The sequence below is a fragment of the Micropterus dolomieu genome, linkage group LG15, assembly GCF_021292245.1.
Source record: "Micropterus dolomieu isolate WLL.071019.BEF.003 ecotype Adirondacks linkage group LG15, ASM2129224v1, whole genome shotgun sequence".
NCBI lineage: Eukaryota > Metazoa > Chordata > Actinopteri > Centrarchiformes > Centrarchidae > Micropterus > Micropterus dolomieu.
Genome location: NC_060164.1, coordinates 19,828,334 through 19,848,965, shown reverse-complemented (window position 1 = coordinate 19,848,965; position 20,632 = coordinate 19,828,334). Strand labels below are relative to the sequence as shown.

Below are 20,632 nucleotides of genomic sequence, written 5' to 3'. Positions count from 1 at the left end.
CACACAGGACAATTAGTTTCACCCTGAGAGGTGTAGAGGCAGAATACAGCATTTTTCACCTAACTTGTTTCAGTTACAGGGAGCTGAAAATAAAGAACGCTTAGAAATGTAAATGTGTTTCTGTGGTAGTTGATCATTTTAAAGTTACAGCTCAAGTTCAGACTGTTTTGAAAAATAGTGTGCACAGTGTTTCTCATTTAATTGGACACATTTCTCTAAAGGTTTGTGCTCTCAGTCAACACATCCATTAAAAAACACTCAGTTGTGCTCAACCAGCCTGGAATTAAGTGCTGCTTTCAAATGAGATAACTTTATAACAACCAGGTACGTGATCCATGGATAAAACAATACATGCAGAGACACACAGAAACACACACACACACACACACACACACACACACATGCATGCACACAAAGGATTTCTGGTGTTTTTTTCTTCACTGGACTTAATTGAATTTTATTATTTTAATAGGGTTAAAATGTTAGCAAAATGTTGCAACATACACTGTTTTATATGGTAATCTTTTGTCGTTTTTGGTAATGAATCAGCCTTCTGCAGCATATTTATTATCAACCATATTATCATGCAAAATATTATACAGAATAAAGAGGGGATATACTAAAATATATTAAGAGCTAAAAGAAAGACTTCTATAAATTTTTGTTCACAAATTGTGACCTCCGTTGCAGAGACTCTGGGAAACACGGACTATGTCAAGGTAAGCTGTGTGATTATAACTTTCACACCATATTCAATAAAACAGTGAACAAATGCCCAACTGAATCAAATTCCAACCCACCAATTTAAAGACACACAATTAATAACATTTTTTTTATAGTTCATGTTTACATTTGACAGGGACTGGGTGTCATTCTTGGCTTACAAGTTTGTTTTAGCTGAAATGTAATATTGAAGAGGGTAGATTTTTCATTTGACATCAGTGTATACAGCATACAGCGAGAGAAGTCAGTGTTCTGGAGCTGTCATCTCTCGTCATTTATCAGTCCTACTGAAAAAAAATAACTACTGCAGAGCACTGCTTCGGTGCTGCAAACACCCCCCCCCCCACACACACACACACTCATTACTTCTATTTGGCCCTCTCTCTCTGAGTCTCTCTGTCATACCTCCTTAAAACTATATTAAATAATTAATCTTCATTGCGGTGGAGCTGTGCTTTAAATTCATCATTCATTGAGTCCACCTAGACACTCACTACTATTCGCCAGCAGTTTTCCAAGTCAGTGAGGCTTTCCATCTGCTCATGGCTGATTACCAAATTTGGGAGATAACCATTTTGAGATAAACGTCTCTGTTTTCTTGATTAAATGTTCCAGATGCAAAATAACCAATATGGTAATTTAAAGCAAATTCAGCTTATTTTTCCTTCTGAGTGACTTCAAACTTACTAAAATGCAAATGTGTACACACACACAATAGGATGGCCTGCCTGAAGTGTTTACCAACATTTCTCAGACGTTTCTCATTTAGTATCCTCTGAGATGTAAAAAACATATTTTCCACCCTACACCCTTGGGCATAATTTCATCCACATTTCTCTGCATGACATGTTTGGTATCTCTGGAAACTTTCAGATTTTGACTTGAGTTAAAAGTTGTCGTTCCACATGTTATGATAAGATTGATAAACTCTCGTATCTGTTCAGTCATTACTGTACAACTTGCAAGCGGTTAGCCTAGCTGGGCTGGAAACAGAGGGAAACAACAAGCATTCCAATGCTTGACTTTGTTAAAAACTTAACTTGAAAAATTTTTCTGAAACTCTTCAACTAATTCCACATTTCCCCATGAATTGAGGGTCTAAGGCTAGAGAATGTCAAATATTGCACAAATTGAGACCCCATTGTGACTTTGGGCTAAATAAATCACATTCACTTGACTTGCCTTATGACCTTTGGATTCTGAAAAGGTTGCTGTAACCACTATGTCACCTCTGCAATCCCTTGATTCCTGCAATATGGACATATGCACATATGGATGGGGCCATTCATCTTGCGCTCTCCCTGCAGCTCTCCTGCTGGATCGAAGAGAACAGGACAGTTCGAGATAAACTGATGCTCTTGTGAGTGTATTTGAGTGATATCTATTGTTCAAAATAATTGTTGAAACTCAGTTTCTGCATGTACACTGAGCTCTCCTGTGCACATTTGTTTTAAGACCACTCCTCAACATCTGTTGTGATTTTGGAGATATAATTTAAAGTTTCCTTGAAAAGTTCACACACATTTTCTCAAACTATTATGTCAACTTTTATCTCACACATACCAAAAAGAGCAGACAAAAATGGAACACTTAATGTGATCTACCGCCAGCAGCTGGCTAACTTAGCTTAGCACAAATATTGGAAAGATGGGGTGAAATCCTACCAGCCTATCAGCACCTCTAGCTCACTAATTAACATGCTGCATCTCGTTAGTGTAATCCGTACAAAAACTGAAACATAAAAAAGACAATTTGAAATTGTAATTCCCAAAATGTTGAACTTTTCCTTTGTATGTATTTCTTGGGTACTCGTATAACAGAAGTTATACTCGTACCTCTATAACAGAAGTCTTCCTCTGTAAGAGAGACTTAACTGAGATCTCTATACATGAAGGAATGTCTCGGGTTAAGTATGTAACCCTTGTTCTCCGAGAAGGGGAATGAGACACTGCGTCGGTGACGACACTATGGGAACGCCTCTGGGCGTGGCAGGGCTGAAATCATGAATGAAACTACTCCAATCCTATTGGCATTGCTAGAACGGTAGCGTGTGACGGCGTAACTGGAGGCGTATATGAGCACGCCGGCACACCGGAGACATTAGCTCTTTGCTATGAAGCAAGGCACTCCAGGCGGGGCGAGGTGTGGTCGACCGACGCAGTGTCTCGTTCCCCTTCTCGGGGAACAAGGGTTACATACGAGACGTTCCCCTTTGAGGGAACTCGAACTGCGTCGGTGACGACACTATGGGATTGAGAATACCCACTATTCCACGCCGAAGCCTCCACCTGCCCCCCCAGTGTGCAGAAACCTGTAGGCACGACTAGGAGGAGAGCGCATGGGTGCCGGGTGCAGAAGGAAGGTCCAGACTGTAAAACCGGATGAAAGTGTTAGGAGTGGCCCAGCCAGCTGCCTCACACAAATTCTGGAGCGAAGCCCCTATGAGGAGGGCCCTAGAGGCCGCCATGCCTCAAGTAGAGTGTGCCCTCACGGCCATAGGTGAAGGTAACCCGCGCACCTGATGGCCAGGGAAATAGTCTGAACAATCCAGTTGCTGATCGTGTGTTTAGAAGCGGGGAGCCCAGCCTTGGGGGACCCGAAACACACCAGCAACTGGTCTGCTTTCCTCCACCGGGAGGACCTCAGAGTGTAAATACTCAGAGCTCTGACCCGGCAGAGCAGATGAAGTCTCCCGTCCTCCGCTGTCACATGAGGTGGGGGATGAAACGCCTGCAGCACCGTAGACCCTGCCAACCTGGACTGAACCTTAGGGACATAAGTTTGCAGGATGGCTCTGACCCTCCCCGGGGCAAACTCCAGGCATTTAGGAGAAACCGAAAGTGCCTGGAGATCCCCCACCCTCCTCAGAGAGGTGATAGCGAGGAGAAAGGCCATCTTAAGGGTCAGGTGCTTGGCCTCAGCTGACTCCAGGGGTTCGAAGGGGGCCTCAGCCAGCGCTTCGAGAACCACTGCCAGGTCCCAAGTGGGAACCCTGGAACGAGTCACGGGTCTCATCCTCCGGGCTCCACGGAGGAAGCGCACGACCAGTGGAAGCCTCCCCAGAGGCCCATCTCTCAGAGGGGTGTGGAACGGCGCCACGGCAGCCACATACACCTTGAGTGTGGATGGGGAAAGGCCAGCAGAGAAACGGTCCTGGAGGAACTCCAGTACCATAGTCACCGGGCAGGTAACTGGGTCCACCGCCCGTTCTCTACTCCAATCCTATTGGCATTGCTAGAACGGTAGCGTGTGACGGCGTAACTGGAGGCGTATATGAGCACGCCGGCACACCGGAGACATTAGCTCTTTGCTATGAAGCAAGGCACTCCAGGCGGGGCGAGGTGTGGCCGACCGAAGCAGTGTCTCGTTCCCCTTCTCGGGGAACAAGGGTTACATACGAGACGTTCCCCTTTGAGGGAACTCGAACTGCGTCGGTGACGACACTATGGGATTGAGAATACCCACTATTCCACGCCGAAGCCTCCACCTGCCCCCCCAGTGTGCAGAAACCTGTAGAAACCAGGGGTTCGAAGGGGGCCTCAGCCAGCGCTTCGAGAACCACTGCCAGGTCCCAAGTGGGAACCCTGTAACGAGTCACGGGTCTCATCCTCCGGTCTCCACGGCGGAAGCGCATGACCAGTGGAAGCCTCCCCAGAGGCCCATCCCTCAGAGGGGTGTGGAACGCCGCCACGGCAGCCACATACACCTTGAGTGTGGATGGGGAAAGGCCAGCAGAGAAACGGTCCAGGAGGAACTCCAGTACCATAGTCACCGGGCAGGTAACTGGGTCCACCGCCCGTTCTCTACACCAGGTGGCAAACACATTCCACTTCAGGCCGTACGTCCTTCTCGTGGACGGGGCTCTGGAGCTGAGCAGCGTCTCGACTGTCGCCGCCGTTAGGCCCGCCTCCAGGAACTGGGCCCCCTTAGGGGCCAGACCCACAGTCTCCACAGGGCGGGGCAAGGGTGAAAGACCTGGTCCTCCGCCTGAGACAGCAGGTCCCTCCTCAGGGGGACCTGCCATGGCGGGCCCTCGAGGAGCGATATTATGTCCGAGAACCACACTCGGGCCGGCCAAAACGGGGCTACCAGCAGTAGACTGACACCGTCCTGACGGACCCGCTCCAGAACCCCTGGGAGTAGAGCGACTGGGGGAAAAGCATACAGGCGCAGCCTCGGCCATGTCTGTACCATGGCATCCAGCCCTAGCGGGGCTGGGGGCGAGAGGGAGAACCACAGGGGACAGTGTGTAGTCTCTCGAGACGCAAACAAGTCCACGTCTATGGGGCCGAACCTTTCGCATAATAACTCCACCACCTGGGGGTGGAGTCTCCATTCCCCGAGCCTCAGCCCCTGTCTCGACAGCAGGTCTGCTCCCTGATTCTGGGTCCCAGGGACGTATGTCTCTCTGAGGGACAGCAGTCTCTGGGACCACAGGACGATCTGATGTGCCAGTTTGCATAACGGGCGCGAGCGCAGACCCCCCTGGTGATTCAAATAGGCCACCACCGGCGTGTTTTCGGTCCTGACAAGGACGTGTCGACCGCGGAGTGCGGGCAGAAAACTCCTCAGAGCTCTGAAAACCGGCAACATTTCCAGGCAATTTATGTGCCAAGAGAAATGATGCTCCTCCCAGGAGCCTCTCACAAAGCGGCCGTACATGACCGCGCCCCATCCCGTGAGTGAGCCGTCTGTTGAAATAATTGTTCGCCGACAGATCCCTCCCAACATGGGACCTTGGGACAGGAACCAAGATTTCCTCCATACAGACAGGGAACGAAGGCATCTGCTCGTAACCTGTATCAGACGGAGCGGATTTCCCCTCGGGGAGAATCCCTTGGATTTTCGCCACCACTGCAGGGCTCTCATGTGCAGCAGGCCAGACAGGATTATGATGGACGCTTCTGCCAGTAGACCCAACACCCTCTGAAAGTGTTTTACAGTGATGGTGCGGCCTAGCTTCACTCTGGTCATTGAGGACAAAATGGACCCGATGTGTGCAGGCGACAGGTGGGCCCGCATTGTCGTCGAGTCCCACACCACCCCTAGGAACGTAGTCCGTTGGGCGGGCGTCAGCACACTCTTCTTCGCGTTGAGCCGCAGCCCCAAATGCTGAAGGTGGGCGAGGACGACATCTCGCTAACTCCCGAGACTGAGCCAAGATGAGCCAGTCGTCGATGTAGTTTAATATGCGGATGCCCTGGAGCCTCAGCGTGGCCAGAGCTGCCTCCATGCATTTGGTGAACGTGCGAGGAGAGAGTGCTAGGCCGAACGGAAGAACCCGATACTGGTACACTGCGCCCCCGAAGGCGAACCTCAGGAACTTCCTGTGAGAGGGACGGATGGAGATGTGGGAATATGTGTCTCATAGATCTATCGTGACAAACCAATCCTCGGATTGGATGTGACTGATGATGGCGGGGATGGTGAGCATCCTGAACCTGAATCTCCTCAGAGATTGGTTCAGGGAATGCAGATCTAAAATCGGACGCAGTCCTCCGTTCTTCTTGGGAACTATGAAGTACCGGCTGTAGAACCCGGACTCCCTGACTGGCGGGGAAATGAGTTCTATGGCCCCTTTCTCCAGCAGAGAGCGAACTTCTTGTCCCAACACCTGGCTCTGCCCCGCGTGCACCGCAGTCCAGACCACCTCGTTGAACTTCTGCGGGGGGTGGACCCGGAACTGCAGCCTGTAGCCATCCACTACGGTGCACTACCTCGGGGCTGGTGGCCGGTGTTATGCGTAGGTCCCTGGTGGCACCCTGAAGCGGAGGACCGCCAGGGAAACTCGCCGGCGACCCACGGTGTGTGAGCCCGATCGTTTTCCAGCTGCAACCCCTCGAGGCGGGCAGACTGGTGAGAGCTCGCTGGTGGTTAGCGTGTCCCGAGCACCAAGACGGCGGGAAAACAATGTCTGTTGCCTGAGCCGCAAGAAGGTAGGGGACCTCGGTAAGCATCTCGGGTGGCTGTGGGCCACCTGCCATGTAGGCCTTGCCCACCAAAGCAGGTGTTTTGTCCGACACAGCTTGGTGGGGAGCGCCGACATCTGAAGGAACGAAGTGAGGGTGGGAGAAAGATAGCTCGCGAGCGCTTCCTCCCCCCAAGGCATCGTTCCGTAGCCGTGCTGCTTAGTTTCTGTCATGCTGCTGTAGTCCAGCAGAGGGGACACAGTCAGCCGTGCAGAGCAGCTTTTTTTTTTTTTTTTTTTGGTCAGTTCCATGATTTACATAACCCATTGTGCAAATCAGGAAAGAACGCGGGGGTGGCGCTCGGGCTGCAGAAAAGCTCATAGAGGTTACTGCCGGCCCGCGGTTCCTGCCCCGCCTCTCATAGCTGCGCGGTCTGATGACGTCGGCCCGGCTCCCGGAAGTCATCCTCCATGATGCTACGCACGTCTAGCTCCTCAGAATCAGACTTTGCAAGCCTCTCCAAACTCATACCTCGGGCGGGAGAAGCCAAGAAGCGGACTCCCGAATGGGGAAGAGAGGGGGCGGAGTCAGCAGACGAGGAACGGGAAAAAGCCTCAGCAGTCCCGATGTCCTCGAAGATGTAGCGCTGGGCGCCCCATGACCGAAGCCGCCGCGCCGCCTCAGCGACCCTCGGGCGTCGAGCCGCGGGGAGAGCGCATCCGGCCGTCTTCTCAAAGTTTGTAGAATTGGCTCAAAAGCACTGATCAAAACATTTAATAAAAGCACAAAGAAACATAAAGATACAGATTTTCCAACTATAACTCAGGATTTATACTTTAAATACATTCAATCTGAGATCAGTTTTTCACAGTGTCTTAAGGTGCATTGTTTGTGTGCCAGCAAATTTGTGAACAAAAAGGACATTGAGAAGTGTGGACTTGTAGTGTGTTACCAACAGAAACAAACCGTACAGTAAAAATACAATTAAACACCCTTCATGCCGTGTGTCTGTGCATGTGTGTAGTTGTGCGTCCAGTGTGCACATTCCCTTTTTGTGGCCCCGGACTACACATCATTTAGCAATGTCAGCCTGACATCATCACTGTCAAATGTGTTGATGTGTGGTGAGTGGTGTGTTTCAACACTGACAGCTGACAGCAAGATAGTTAAAAATGAATGTGTAAACAAAGGACAATTTAGAGTCACCAATTAACCTGACCTGCATGTCTTTGGATGGTGGGAGGAAGCCGGAGCACCCGGAGAGAACCCGACACGGGGAGGACATGCAAACTTCACCTGTGACGACAAAGGTTGTAACCCACGGCCTTCTTGCTGTGAGGCGACAGTGCTAACCACTGCACCCCTGTGTTTTATTTTATTTTATTTATTTTATACCATATTTTAATCACTTAATTAATTTAAATAGTTAAGATGTGTAACATGAAGGGTCTACAAACTTTCTTTTCATTATGCAACCTTGTGTTGTACTGACACCTATAGAGCATGTGAAAATCCATTATCAAACAGAAGTAATGCATCATTTTCTGCCCCCTGAAACATGTCCCCAGTTCAAAATCAGAAAATTCTTATAAAATTTGAAAATATTTTCCTCCCCTCAGCATCCAATTGGTCAGAAGTTCTTAGATTTTCTAGGTCACTCAAACAACATTTGACTCACAAACATGTATTTGTCAGAATCAAAAGAGCAATCCTGTGTTCATGATAATTTCCCTTCAACTTGTTCTATGGTGCCTCTGATAATAATTTGAGCCTCATTCAATCTCTGCCCATCCCCCCGCCATAATGTTGCTACTCATGACTCATATCCTTGTTGGTCTCCATGGCTACGCTCGTGTCTATCTTACCAACTGGAGGGTGCTCAATAAACTAATAATTGTCTCCTCTCCATCCTCTCCCTGCCTATCTTTTTACCTCCTCCCATATCTGCCTCTTCCTCTCCTCAGGATCTCTAGTCCTCACCTGAACCTCTGACACTAACAACTTGCTCAGGAAATGACTTTTGTCAGGTTAATATGAGCAAAAGGTCAAATAATAATTCGTATCCCACAGATGAAATAATAGTTGAACTCCTCAGACACAAACCCCTCTCTGTGTGTTTGGGCAAATTATCTCATAGTCCAAATGAATTGTGGAAAAGTTGAATTTGTATGAAAATACCACGTTATCACCTTAAAGTTAGAATCTTTGGAGATTTTCATGAAATATTTTTTATACTATTTAATGTATAATTTTTTTCAGCAATGGACAGTCAATGTATTTAAATTCAGTTATTACCTCTATGTATTTCATTGCTAGTGGTGGAGCGTTTGCACACCTGAGGGATGCACAGGAAATCACTTTTTTCAATTTTGTCACATCATTATCAGCCTTAACGTTCCTCACTTCCGCTTCACATCAAAAGCACACAGGGTGGCTTTTATTGTTAAAGCAGCCGCCACAAACGCAATGTATTTGTCATTGCAGTTAAGGTTGCATGCCTCCAAATCCTCAGCAAGATAACTAACTTTAATTAGACCTTCATAGTTGACCCATAGGCAGCATTAAATCAGATTATTTTTGACTGAGTTTGTTTGGCTGCATTGTAAGCAGATGCAACTGTAGGAACTGCGGAACATACCTTATTATGCACAGGGAAGATCAAACATCAAAGTTAAGTCACAATAAGCAAAACACATTTTTGAGTGGAGGGGACTTTACAAATTTTGCAGCCTGTCAGTGTTATTTCTTTTTTATTAGAGTTATGGTTCCTCCTTAATCACTGTGTGCAGCAGTCGTGTAGAGAATAAAGGTAATACAACCCCTCAGTTGTATTCATATTTACATTTGACATTGCTTTTTTTCAGGTAAGTTTGGGTATGTTGTCGGTACCTACCGCTCATCTCCTTGCGTCTCCTGCCTTTGCCACACACTCTTTCATCTTCTCCTCTTGTCTCTGAGCTTGTCTCTTCTGGCTTACAAATTTCCTTTTGCCCTTTTCTTCAACCAGCTCCTCTGCTTCATTTTACATCCATCAGAGTAGCTTTTACAGCCTCCTTTCTTTGAAACTAACATTAATTTTTCAACATCTGGATTTTCTGGCTCCCATCTCTGCTCCTTTTCACACCTATATACAAGCTTGATCTGATCAACACCATTCCAGAGCCGTATCACCCACTTCTTACCCTCCTATGCATTATACATCCTCCAACTCTGACATAATATGTCCTCCATTTCATCTGACAAATTATCACATTCCCACGATCAGAGTGTTTTGTAATTTTTTTATCTCCTGGATCTGCTTGCATCTTTTCCCCCATCACTGTTTTCCTTGAGTATGTCCTGTCTGTCTCTCTGTGTTGTGTGGTGTTTGTGGGCGTGGCACTGATGCCCTCTCTTGGTTCATCAGCAGCAGTATAAGTACAGTGATTGGCCAGGTTTTGCCGATTTGAAAGTATTCTGGATTTGATCTTTTCTCTCAAGTTCCCCCCACTCACTTTTTCAAACAATTACTTCTGTCACTTTTTGTGTAATGTCATGAATGCCTTTGAGAAGAGGCTGTCCAAAGGTGTGCTGTTACCCCCGTTTGTTGAAATATGTCACAATCCTGTCCTGAGGTGTTTTGTGTTATATTAGTTTGGCCATACGTTCTCTGTGTTTTGATTTTGGTTTCTCTGGTGTCAGAGTTTTGGTTTCATGTCTTAGTGTTACTCCTGGTCTGTGTACTTCTGTGTTGGTTGTTATTTTTGCCACATGTCTGCTCTGTGTTCTGTTAGTAGTTCAGTCTGTTCTCCCTGTTACGTCTGTAGTCTGTCAGTATGATTAGGTTTTATTATGTTGTATGTTTCTTCTCTTATGTCAGTTGCCTGTGCCTTATGTTCAGTTCTGTTCATGTTTGGATCTGTGCCGGCCTAATTCTTGTCGTATTGTTATTATCTGGTGTTGGTTTCATACTCGGTTTCTGTCTACCTGTCTAGTGTTATTGTAATCTCTGCCTGATTAGTTGTTCATTGGTATGATCATTCTGGTGTTTAGTGTCCATTACCTAGGTTATGTTTGTTCCCCCAGTTATCCCTCTGCATGACTGTCCCTCTGTTTTCCCCTGCTGTCTCTGTGCCTCGTTAGTCCTGATCCTGGTCACCTGTGTTGCTCCCGCCCTGCTCGTTAGTCACTGTGTGTATATATGTTTGCTGTGTGTCTTCAGTCCTTGTTCGGTCATTGTAGCTTGTTTGACTTAGTTTGTTTGAAGCCTGCTGAGACCTTTAGTTGTTTGTTGATATGCCTAAAATGACATGTTGACCGCATAAGGGCATATTAGCATATAAGTCAGGAACCGGTATGATGACGTTATAGGGTAGCACCACAAGACCTCGTAGAGAGGAGGTCAGGGGAGATAGCTGGAAAAAGCATGTGACTTTGACAACAATGATATTTCCCCAACCCTAACCAACAGGGTGGGCTGGGATAATAATTAATAATCTACTGTCAGTTCACTCCATTCACAACAGGCCGCGTATACTGCAAGTGTTAGGTTGAAATAATTTGTTTATGCCATTAACATATATTATAGTTTTAGTTTAAAAAACCCCACAAATAGTCAGCCAAGCGTCTTCAGTTTCAAGAGTAAAGCTGATGAGTCACGGGGCAACTTTTTGAGCAATGTTGCTGGGCAATGTTGCTAGTGGCAAGTCCGACTATGTTTTGAACGGATAGCGGCGGTGCGGGGCAGGTGGCAGAGTGGTGGGGGAAGGGGGGGGCTCCGCCACCCGCCCCGTCCAGCTTAGCACCAGCAAGATTGCCCAGCAACATTGCTCAAAAAGTTGCCCTGTGTATCATCAGCTTTAGTCAAGTGCACATCCATAATTAAGGCAACTGGAATAAATATTTATATATATATATCTTTTTGTGCACTTTTGGAGTGTTTGTTTTACACCTGGCATTTCCCCAGAGCTCTGACTGGACTAATGTTAATCATCATGAAGCTCTGGAGTAACTGGAGTTACTTCCACCTGACCAAACAAGTATCTCTTTTTTCCAGGTTATATCCATACATATGCATCTCATGTTTTCCTACATAGCATGATTACGTTTATTAAAACATAGAATCAACTCTGGAGAGTCAGTTGTGATATGACACGCTGGGGGCAGCCCTGCTAGTATGTCTTTTTTCTTTTTTAAACACCAACCTGTAAAATGACAGATATCTGTCATTTTACAGCATTTAGTTACTCTTTCCTCCCGGCTTTTCTTCTTTTAATACGTTCTCTCAACTCTACCTTTTCTCTTTCTCTTGTTCTCCTGGTCATTTCTTCTCCACACTGGTCAGCCATGCACACTCCACGCAATGAGTGAATGATGTATTGATTTGCATGTGCATGCTACCAGTCACGTATGATGAAAGACAGAGATAACACCATCAGGTCAAAGCAGGTGGGGTGGCTGACGGGCTACAGTTCTGAGGGACTGAAGCTGCCCTGTGTTGTTTTCTCTTTGATTTACTCATTTCATTTAGCATTTTAACACTGGTTTGATACTCCAATCAGCTTGACAGACCACTGGGAATTCTCCTGGTGCTCCTGATGGCCAGTCAAGTAATATTTGTGCATAAACCTAACCAACCCTACATTAACCTTAAACTTACATTAATAGATTTTTTGTTTTAATTATTGAAAGTTTTTTTTTTTTTTTACATGTTTATTTACAGCATGTTGAAATGTGTATTTTAATAGGCTGTATACTAACTTAACATTTTGCTGCAAAGCTTCAACTGTGAGATTAACAGGAAATAAATGCTGATTAACAAATGTTAGCATCCTAGCACGCCATGATGTTGAACAATGTAAACATTAAATAGGTCATTTTATGCTTTTTGGCGTTTTCCCTCTCCTTTATTTAGTTATATATCTTTTTTGTGCATGTAATAGGTCTGCAAAGTGAAAAAGCCCAAAGTCCAGGCCAAAGGGAGTTCCCATCTCCCACAGAAAACTGCTCTGAACTGCCTGAAAACAGCTTGTTTGTAGCCCAGCCTTTTCCCATTGATCCCTGTGACATCACATCTAAATGCACGTCATAACGCTTGCCAAGCAGCTAGTCAGGCACGCCCTCAAAAACACCGAGCGCAGCACACACCTCTCCTCTCCCTTCCAAACACTAGCTACCCTCCAGGCAGTCAATGGACATAAAGTTGTTTCTGTGATGTAGAGACAGAGCTCAGTTCAAACTTTATGGATGAAAGATACTTTGTAACTTTGTACTCACCACTCTGAAGTTCTTGGTCCAGTCTATGTTGCTAAGCTGGGAAGGGGATATACAGCTGAACCGAAGCCGTGTAGATTCTTGTTACACCCACACCACAGGTGAGCAGTATCTTGCACACTAGTGTACAGCTAGTCAAATTTGTTAAACATAGACAAAAAGTGTGTTATCCCAGATGTGTAATTATGTTCATATCTTTTAAAATCAGTACAATTACTGCCACATCAAGCAGTTCCCCAGAATTATGGTCAATGTGAATGAATCATCACTGGGCCTACTGTAAGTCTAAGTAAAAGTGAAAGCAGAATAAGTGATTTTCATTAGTCACAGAGTAAATTGTGAACAATTCGAATGCCAGTAATCCATCCTTGGAAGGGAATGTATCTAATAGCTGCAATTTCTGATCGGCGGACATTCAATTACATAGTCCATTAAAAGTACAATGTGATTAGTACAAACTGTATGAACTGGTAGCCTCTGACTCTTACATAATTAAAGGCCACTGACGCTGCCAGTGTTGGTGGTGAAGAAGAGGGGTTAAATACTTTAGTAATTTCGCTCAGGGCATCATCGATATTATGCAAAAGAATAACCTATCCACTGGACCCAACTCAGACTGCAATGAACAGAATTTTCTTTCTACCTTTTCAAAAGTCGCTAGAGGAAATGAAAAATATAATCCACTTGCTTCAGAAGTCTTTTCATCAAAACAAAACACGCTATCTATTGGTTTAGTCATACGCTTAGCCTCCCTTTGCTATCGCCTCTGCTCAACTGTTACCTCAGAGCAAGTCTCTGTGAAAAGTATCTCAACTCTGTAATTAAAAAGCCTAATTAAAACCAGGGGGATGATCTTCCTCTGAGTAACGTCTGCCCACTCAGAGCAGAGGGAGGGAGATGCAGTCGTGAGAAACCTCTCGTGGCGAAGCTGTCGGCAGTGTGACAGACAGACAGACGTTCCATGGGGAGGGGAGTCTGAGCCGAGGCGGGGCAACGTCGATACCTGTCATTCTGACTGAGCTGTATTCACTGGAACTGCCCATTTAAATTCTAACAAACTAATTAATTACTTAATGTGGGAAACATATCCTGCAAAAGAAGTTTGAAATGAGCATGTCGTTTCTTGAAGCCAGCTGTGGCCTCTCGGCACGGCAACTCCCACAGGCCCAATCAGTCAAAACCACGTTCCTACATCAGACCCTTCACATACATCAAAATGAGTTGCTGGGTTTGTGGTGCTCACAGCCTTTGAGGAAGGACTCCAGGGCCGGCCTGTAGACACTGTGTTAGGCACAAAACATGAAGCTGGAAGGATTTTCTTTAAATAACAGTTGGAGGTGGATTTTTTTTCTGGACTGTAACAGAAACCTGCAGCAGCCTGAGGAGAAACACACTAGCACACAGTCCAAACAGAGAAGGATGGGGATTGCTGAAGTGTGTTAATGCTAACCAGTAAATACTAAGATAAATAGACACCACATGGAACAACATAGATCAATACGTCAATAAGAGCCCCTTCAAATGAGTCCAAACCTGTCACTATCACACTATTGCGCCACATATAAAGGTTGTTACTAATAGCTTTGTTAGTGGTTACTAAAATGAATAATTCTTTGTATGTTATGTAGGCAATTAATAAGGGTTTCCAGGTCGTGAAAAATGTGTGTGGTTATTTATCCTCCTTCAGCTTAGTACTGCACAGCTTTGTCTTTTAGCAAGAAGAACCTCTAAATGGACAGTTTGACCACTTAGCTTCTACAAAAGGACAGCTGAAAATCTAAATCACAAACCGTAATCAGTCAGTAAAGCAATAGTTAAATGTTTTGGGAAATATTCTTATTTGCTTTCTTTAGATGTAGATGAAATACCACTTTCATATCGCCGTGTTCAGTACAGAGCTAGAGCTGTTTAGTCTGGACAAAAGCAGTAATGTTGTTTTATTACAAGCTGTAATATTTTGTTGATAGCAACACTTAATCCGCTGGGTGCCTGGATACCTCACTGTGACGACAGCACTTCTGATCACTGCTCCCAGTAAAGAAATACTTACCAAGCATGATATTGTTATCGATCTTCTCATGTAATTCTTGGAAAGAAAATTAATAGACACAGTTTGTAAACTATTTCTTTAACATGTACAGACTTTCTTAATTACAGATGACTTGTTTGCTGATGAGTGAAAAACTCATGACCCTTATTAATTACTTTATTGACAACTGCATCCTTGATGGCTTATAGAAAATTCGATCCACAACACTTTAATAGTAACATGTCTAACGACTCACTAGTCAGAGAGTGATATCAAAATCTACTTTAAACAGTCCTTACTGTCAGTTTTACTGATGATGATGAGGAAGGTGGAGCATCTTCTTCACAGAGGGAGAGAATTTACTGAACATCCTCATGTAAAATATTAATGCAGAGTCTGTCACACACACACACCAGTTGTAGTTTCTTTGTATTTTTCACTTGAGTATTGTTTCAGTTGACATTAATTTTCCGATCTACCCTGTGAATTAATATATTGTCGTTTTTTTTTTAACTGTTTGGAACTGTTTGCCTTTGTTGTATCCTTATAAAGCTAAACTAAACTAAAATACTTCTCCCCTTTGTCAACAGCATGGCAACAAACCAGACAGACACTTTTATGGGCCATAACTCAAAATCTCATAAATCATTTTTGGATTTGTTGGTTTCATTTCACGGTTTCCAGTGAGTGGCTGTGGTGATCAAGATCAGTCGTGTTTAGATAGCTGTGTTCCATACACTTTTACAGTGAGTTTAAAAATGATGAATGTCACAGCTTCATCCAATTCCCGAAATTCATTCTGTTTGTTGTTTTCTTCCCTGCCATCTACTTGTCATGTCATTTCTAATCCAGCCACCCCCTCCTGCCCTACAGTAACCCCTTTCCTGCCATTTCCATCGCCTGACCTTCCCCACCAACCTGCTTACCTGTTCCCTATTTCCTTCATCATGTTGTCACAAAGTATATATACTGGCCTTTTTTTTTTACCTACACTTTGCCAGATTGTCTAGTTTACATTCGCCCTAGCCTTCCAGCCTTTGTTTTGCCTGCCTGAATCTCAGCCTGATGATTCTCTGTGTAACCCCTTTGGATAGTTTTCCTGGTTTTGTTAATCTGTCTTTGTGTCGTGCCTTTGGGTTCTAGAGTGCTCTTTCTCTGAAAAGACAATAAATCAAACTGTGTACATTATGGATGCACAAACAATGTGTGTCTTGTATTCCACCAGCAGATAAAGAGATGAAGGTGACATAACATAACAATTACCTTCATACTATGTTACTAGGTAAAAGCAGCTGGACAGCAGCAAACAAAGAGCAGCTGCTGTGGCAAACAATTGCTGACAGATCGTGTTTATCTGTTAAGTGTGCTGTCACGTTTTGTTGGTGACATTAATCAGACGCAGGTCTTGCATTATTAAAACCCAAATTTAAATTCTGGTTTTCAGATTGAGTAGCTGTTGTAACAAGATGCCCATGTGGCTTTATTACAGTGGATGACCGAGGTCAACACACTGTAAGGTAAAACACTGCGAATGAGGAAAACAAGACATACAGGAGGACATAAATCAGTGATTTAGAAGAAAATGCAGCCAATTAATAAAAAACGAGATACATATTCATGAATTTTAGCAACGTTGCAGGTTGTACAGAACATAAAAGAAGTCTCCACGAGACACTAAAGTGGTGAAGGTAAGTTGTTTTGCATATGTTTTTTCTAGTTTTCTAAAGTTGCAGTGCATTAAGATCTCTGAAACGGTACTTTAAGGTGAAGTGAACATAAACAGAGTTGAAAAGCGAGTTGAGACATACACATATGACAAAACAAGCATGCTCTTTAACATACTGTTTTGGTGCATGCATTTGGTATTAACAGGTGTTACAAAATGTACTTACTGCTTGATTTATGTTTGGACTACAAGCCTACTTGGCAAAAAAACAGAAAGTCAAATTTCCTCGTATGAGAGGTAAATGAGAGAGACACTGAAATCACAGCCACCACTCAGCAGCATGATAAGACTAAAATCACGCAGATTCTCATTTTTATCTAACAGTAGTTCTCCACCTCAAAAGTTCTCCACCTCTGCACAGTTACAAGTAGTGTTGTAGTCAAGACCAAGACCGGTCTCGAGCGCTACAACACTAGTTACAAGGAATAATCATCTTTTAGTATCCTTGTTACTGTGCAAACAAGACTAAAGCTGCTTTCAAAATTGCATACTAACATACTGCCTACATACTCACTCAGTATGTACTGAGTGACTACTAAATAAACGATTAACTATGCCATTACTAGCACTAGACTGTTCAAGATTCAAGTAAGACTGCATCGTGCAGCGTGACTGCATCACATGATCGCCATTACACAGTCTGATAAGATGCAATGAATTTTGGCTTAGTTGAGTACGTCCAGTAAGCTCATGGTGCATTCTCAGAAATTCTTGCTAATCTAGTATTCACAAAATCCACACACTATGCAGCTGGAACGCACCACCATAGGCCTTCTCAATTTGACATCAATCAATTTGGTGCTTTGTGGTAAATGCTAACATGCTGACGTTTGGCAGGATATAACTTTTACAACTTTCTCTATCTTAGTTTAATATGTTAGCCTGCTGACATTTGCTAATTAGCACTAAACTCATAGTAGAGCTGAGGGAATAATAACAACAACAATAATTATTATTTATATAGCACCTTTCATACAAAACATGCAGCTCCAAGTGCTTTACATTTAAAAATGAATAAAAACAAGAAACAAAGTAAATTCAAAACAAAGCAGGTAAAGAAAGGGTGCTTAGCGTTGCAGGGAACTCCATGGAGACTTCATGTGAAGCACGCATATTGTAGTGTTACTAGTGGTACTAGAAAAAGGTTAAGTTGAAGAGGTATGTTTTTATTTGGCATTTAACAGAGCCTGTCTCTCTAATATCTTTGGGTAGGTTGTTCCACAAGTTTGTAGAATACCTGAAACGCACACCAATTTTCTTTTTGGTGGGGTTTTGAGTAACTAAAAAACAGCTGTAGAGTATCTAAGGGCTCATGAAGGAACATCTAACAACAGGGAATATGTGATGCACGCCGGTCTTTGTACACAAGTAGAATTCTTTAAAATCAATTTTAGAAGCTACAGGGTGCCAGTGCAGTGTTGCTTTTTTTCTTTTTGTTTGTGTTAGTAATCTAGCAGCTCTAGAAGACAGGCCCATAATAAGAAATTGCTAACTGCAGAGATGGAATTACTGGAGCAGGCAGAGCATAATACCAAGGAAATAAGGGAGGAGGAATTGAGTTTTGTCAGGCATCAGCCATCTGGATAGTGGAGCAGATCTTCAGATTTTGTTTATGATCACTGATGAGACATTAAGTAGACTCACAAACAACCCTGGGATATATGGCATATGCGTTTATGTTTAAAAATCTATAGCATCATAAATTATTTCAACACAGTGGAGTGGTGAAATCCACAATTAACAGAAAATTCGACCTGTGAAGGTGTGAGCTGTGATACTAACTGTGCATTCATACTGTGAAATCTTCTTTTTATTGGTGAACTTTAATTGGTGTCTTGTTCTCCATAGACAATTAAAAACTATTCTAAAAAGCAAATCAGTTCAAGCAATTATACTTCTGACTTCAGTGAGAATTTTCATTTATTCAAGGGAGCTTGATTGAGGCTGATGCTCAATGAGGTTTAGGCAGTCGTACTGAAAGGTGAATCTTTAAAGGAATAGTTCGACAGTTTGGGAAATACATTTAGTTCAGTTCGGTTCAATTCAGACAACTTTATTGAGCTCAAGAAGGGCATTTTGTTTGCTTACAGTCCATACACATAACAAACTCAAAGTATAGAGGTAACAGATCAATATACAAAGGGCAATGCAAGGAAACAACGATCAGGAATAAATAAAATAAACATTTAGTCATAGTTCATAACTGAGTTTAGAAGTCATTTCAAATGACTACTGTCTGTGTTTAATAGCCTGATAGTAGAAGGGATGAAGGACTTGAAGTGCAGTGGTTTGTTCTCCTAAGGGGTAAATTATAACAGCGGCCTGAGGGCATTGCAGGGAATTTACTGGACAGAAAATGGTCAGATTGGCAGATAATTCCTTTTGCTTACTGGACTGTCTCTCCCAGAGGGTGCACAAGTCTCTTTGCTGGGCTCCAATTATCTTGGAGCAGACTTTCACAATGCCATTCAGGCAATTCTTGTTCTTCACAGACAGCCCATTAAACCAGCAAATAAATGAGAAAGTTAGAAGACTTTCAATAAATAAAAACTACATGAAATCACAGACATAAAAAGAGTTAAGCTTCCGCATTAACTGAATTCTCTGTTGTCCACGCTTGACAACAATCTGTGTTTTCATCAAATTTAAGTTAGGAGTATCGACAATTGCAATGTCCTCGACATGCATAATGCTATAATCAAAAGCTGATCAGGTCATTTAAAATAAGAAGCAAGTTGCTCCATCAAAATATGAGGCTGCCAAAAACATGATGTTTTCCTGTTTACCTTAAGACATGTTTAATGTTATGTGACTCACATAATGAAAGTCCCGTACCCCTGACACTCCAATACCATGGGAAGGCTATACAGCCCATGTTGCAACACATTCACAAACAACCTACTTTCACATTTACGTATGAGGACATGTTGCCCAAGGACACACATTACCATTGTTAAGCATATTAAGAATATGAATATGAATGAAATATTTACTTAATTTTAAGTTAGCTTTGTTACTTCAATCACCTCCAATACTGTGTGTAGGCTATACAGCCCATGTTGCCCACACCTGTCCATCCAGGATCTCACTTAAACTCTTCACACTTTACTCCTTTTTTGGCTCTTTTTGCCCAAATGTCACATCATATATGCAAGCTGCTGGATTCCGTCCATGTTTTGTTCTGGAACAAGAACACACAACAGGTGGCGTCTCGTGAGATTTGCAGGGTCAGCTCTTCAGGTTTGTCCCAAGGTTTAATCGAATCCGGACTGGACTGTATGTCCACAATGGGAAGGAGTATACTTACCTTTGTACTTATATTAACTTACATTGTAGTTATTTCACATTACACATACATTATATAATTACTTTATTACATCTTAGATTATTGCTACTCCTTATCCTTCTGACTTCATCCCCTTCATCCAACTCACATTTTTGGTGTTATTGCAGCCATTTGTTTCATGATTGATGGCTTTGTATTGCTGGAAGTGTAACGTGTATTCACAAATAATTCTGCAGGGACAGGGACATTAAAATCTCACGCATACCTTAAGCTGCGGTTTGGATGAGCAGGCAAAAACTCTTCGATTAAAGATATAAGCAATAGCAAGACATGCTTATTAGTGTGTGTGTGTGTGTGTGTGTGTGTGTGTGTGTGTGTGTGTGTGTGTGTGTGTGTACACATCAATACAATGAGTCAACATCCTTTGGGATTTATTACCCTCATCTTTTCGGCTTGGCTGGTTGGTGATTAGGAGAGACTCCCTGAAGCTGCTTTCCTGGAACACAGTCAGAGTGTGTGTGTGTGTGTGTGTGTGTGTGTGTGTGTGTGTGTGTGTGTATGGACATAAATCTGAAGGGCTGTTGTTTGTCCATATAGGTATGACATTGTTATAGGTGTCAACTCTACTTTAAAGCTCACTGAAACATCTATCTCTCTCACTGTCTGTCTATGATTATGTTTTCTGTGCTCTTTGTCTCTTTCTCCTT

General features: G+C 43.6%; 1 pseudogene; it reads right to left on the bottom strand.

The window, feature by feature from the left end:
- Window positions 1-4,692: 4,692 nt before the first annotated feature.
- Window positions 4,693-20,632, bottom strand: part of LOC123984518 — a 32,631-nt pseudogene continuing 16,691 nt past the window's right edge.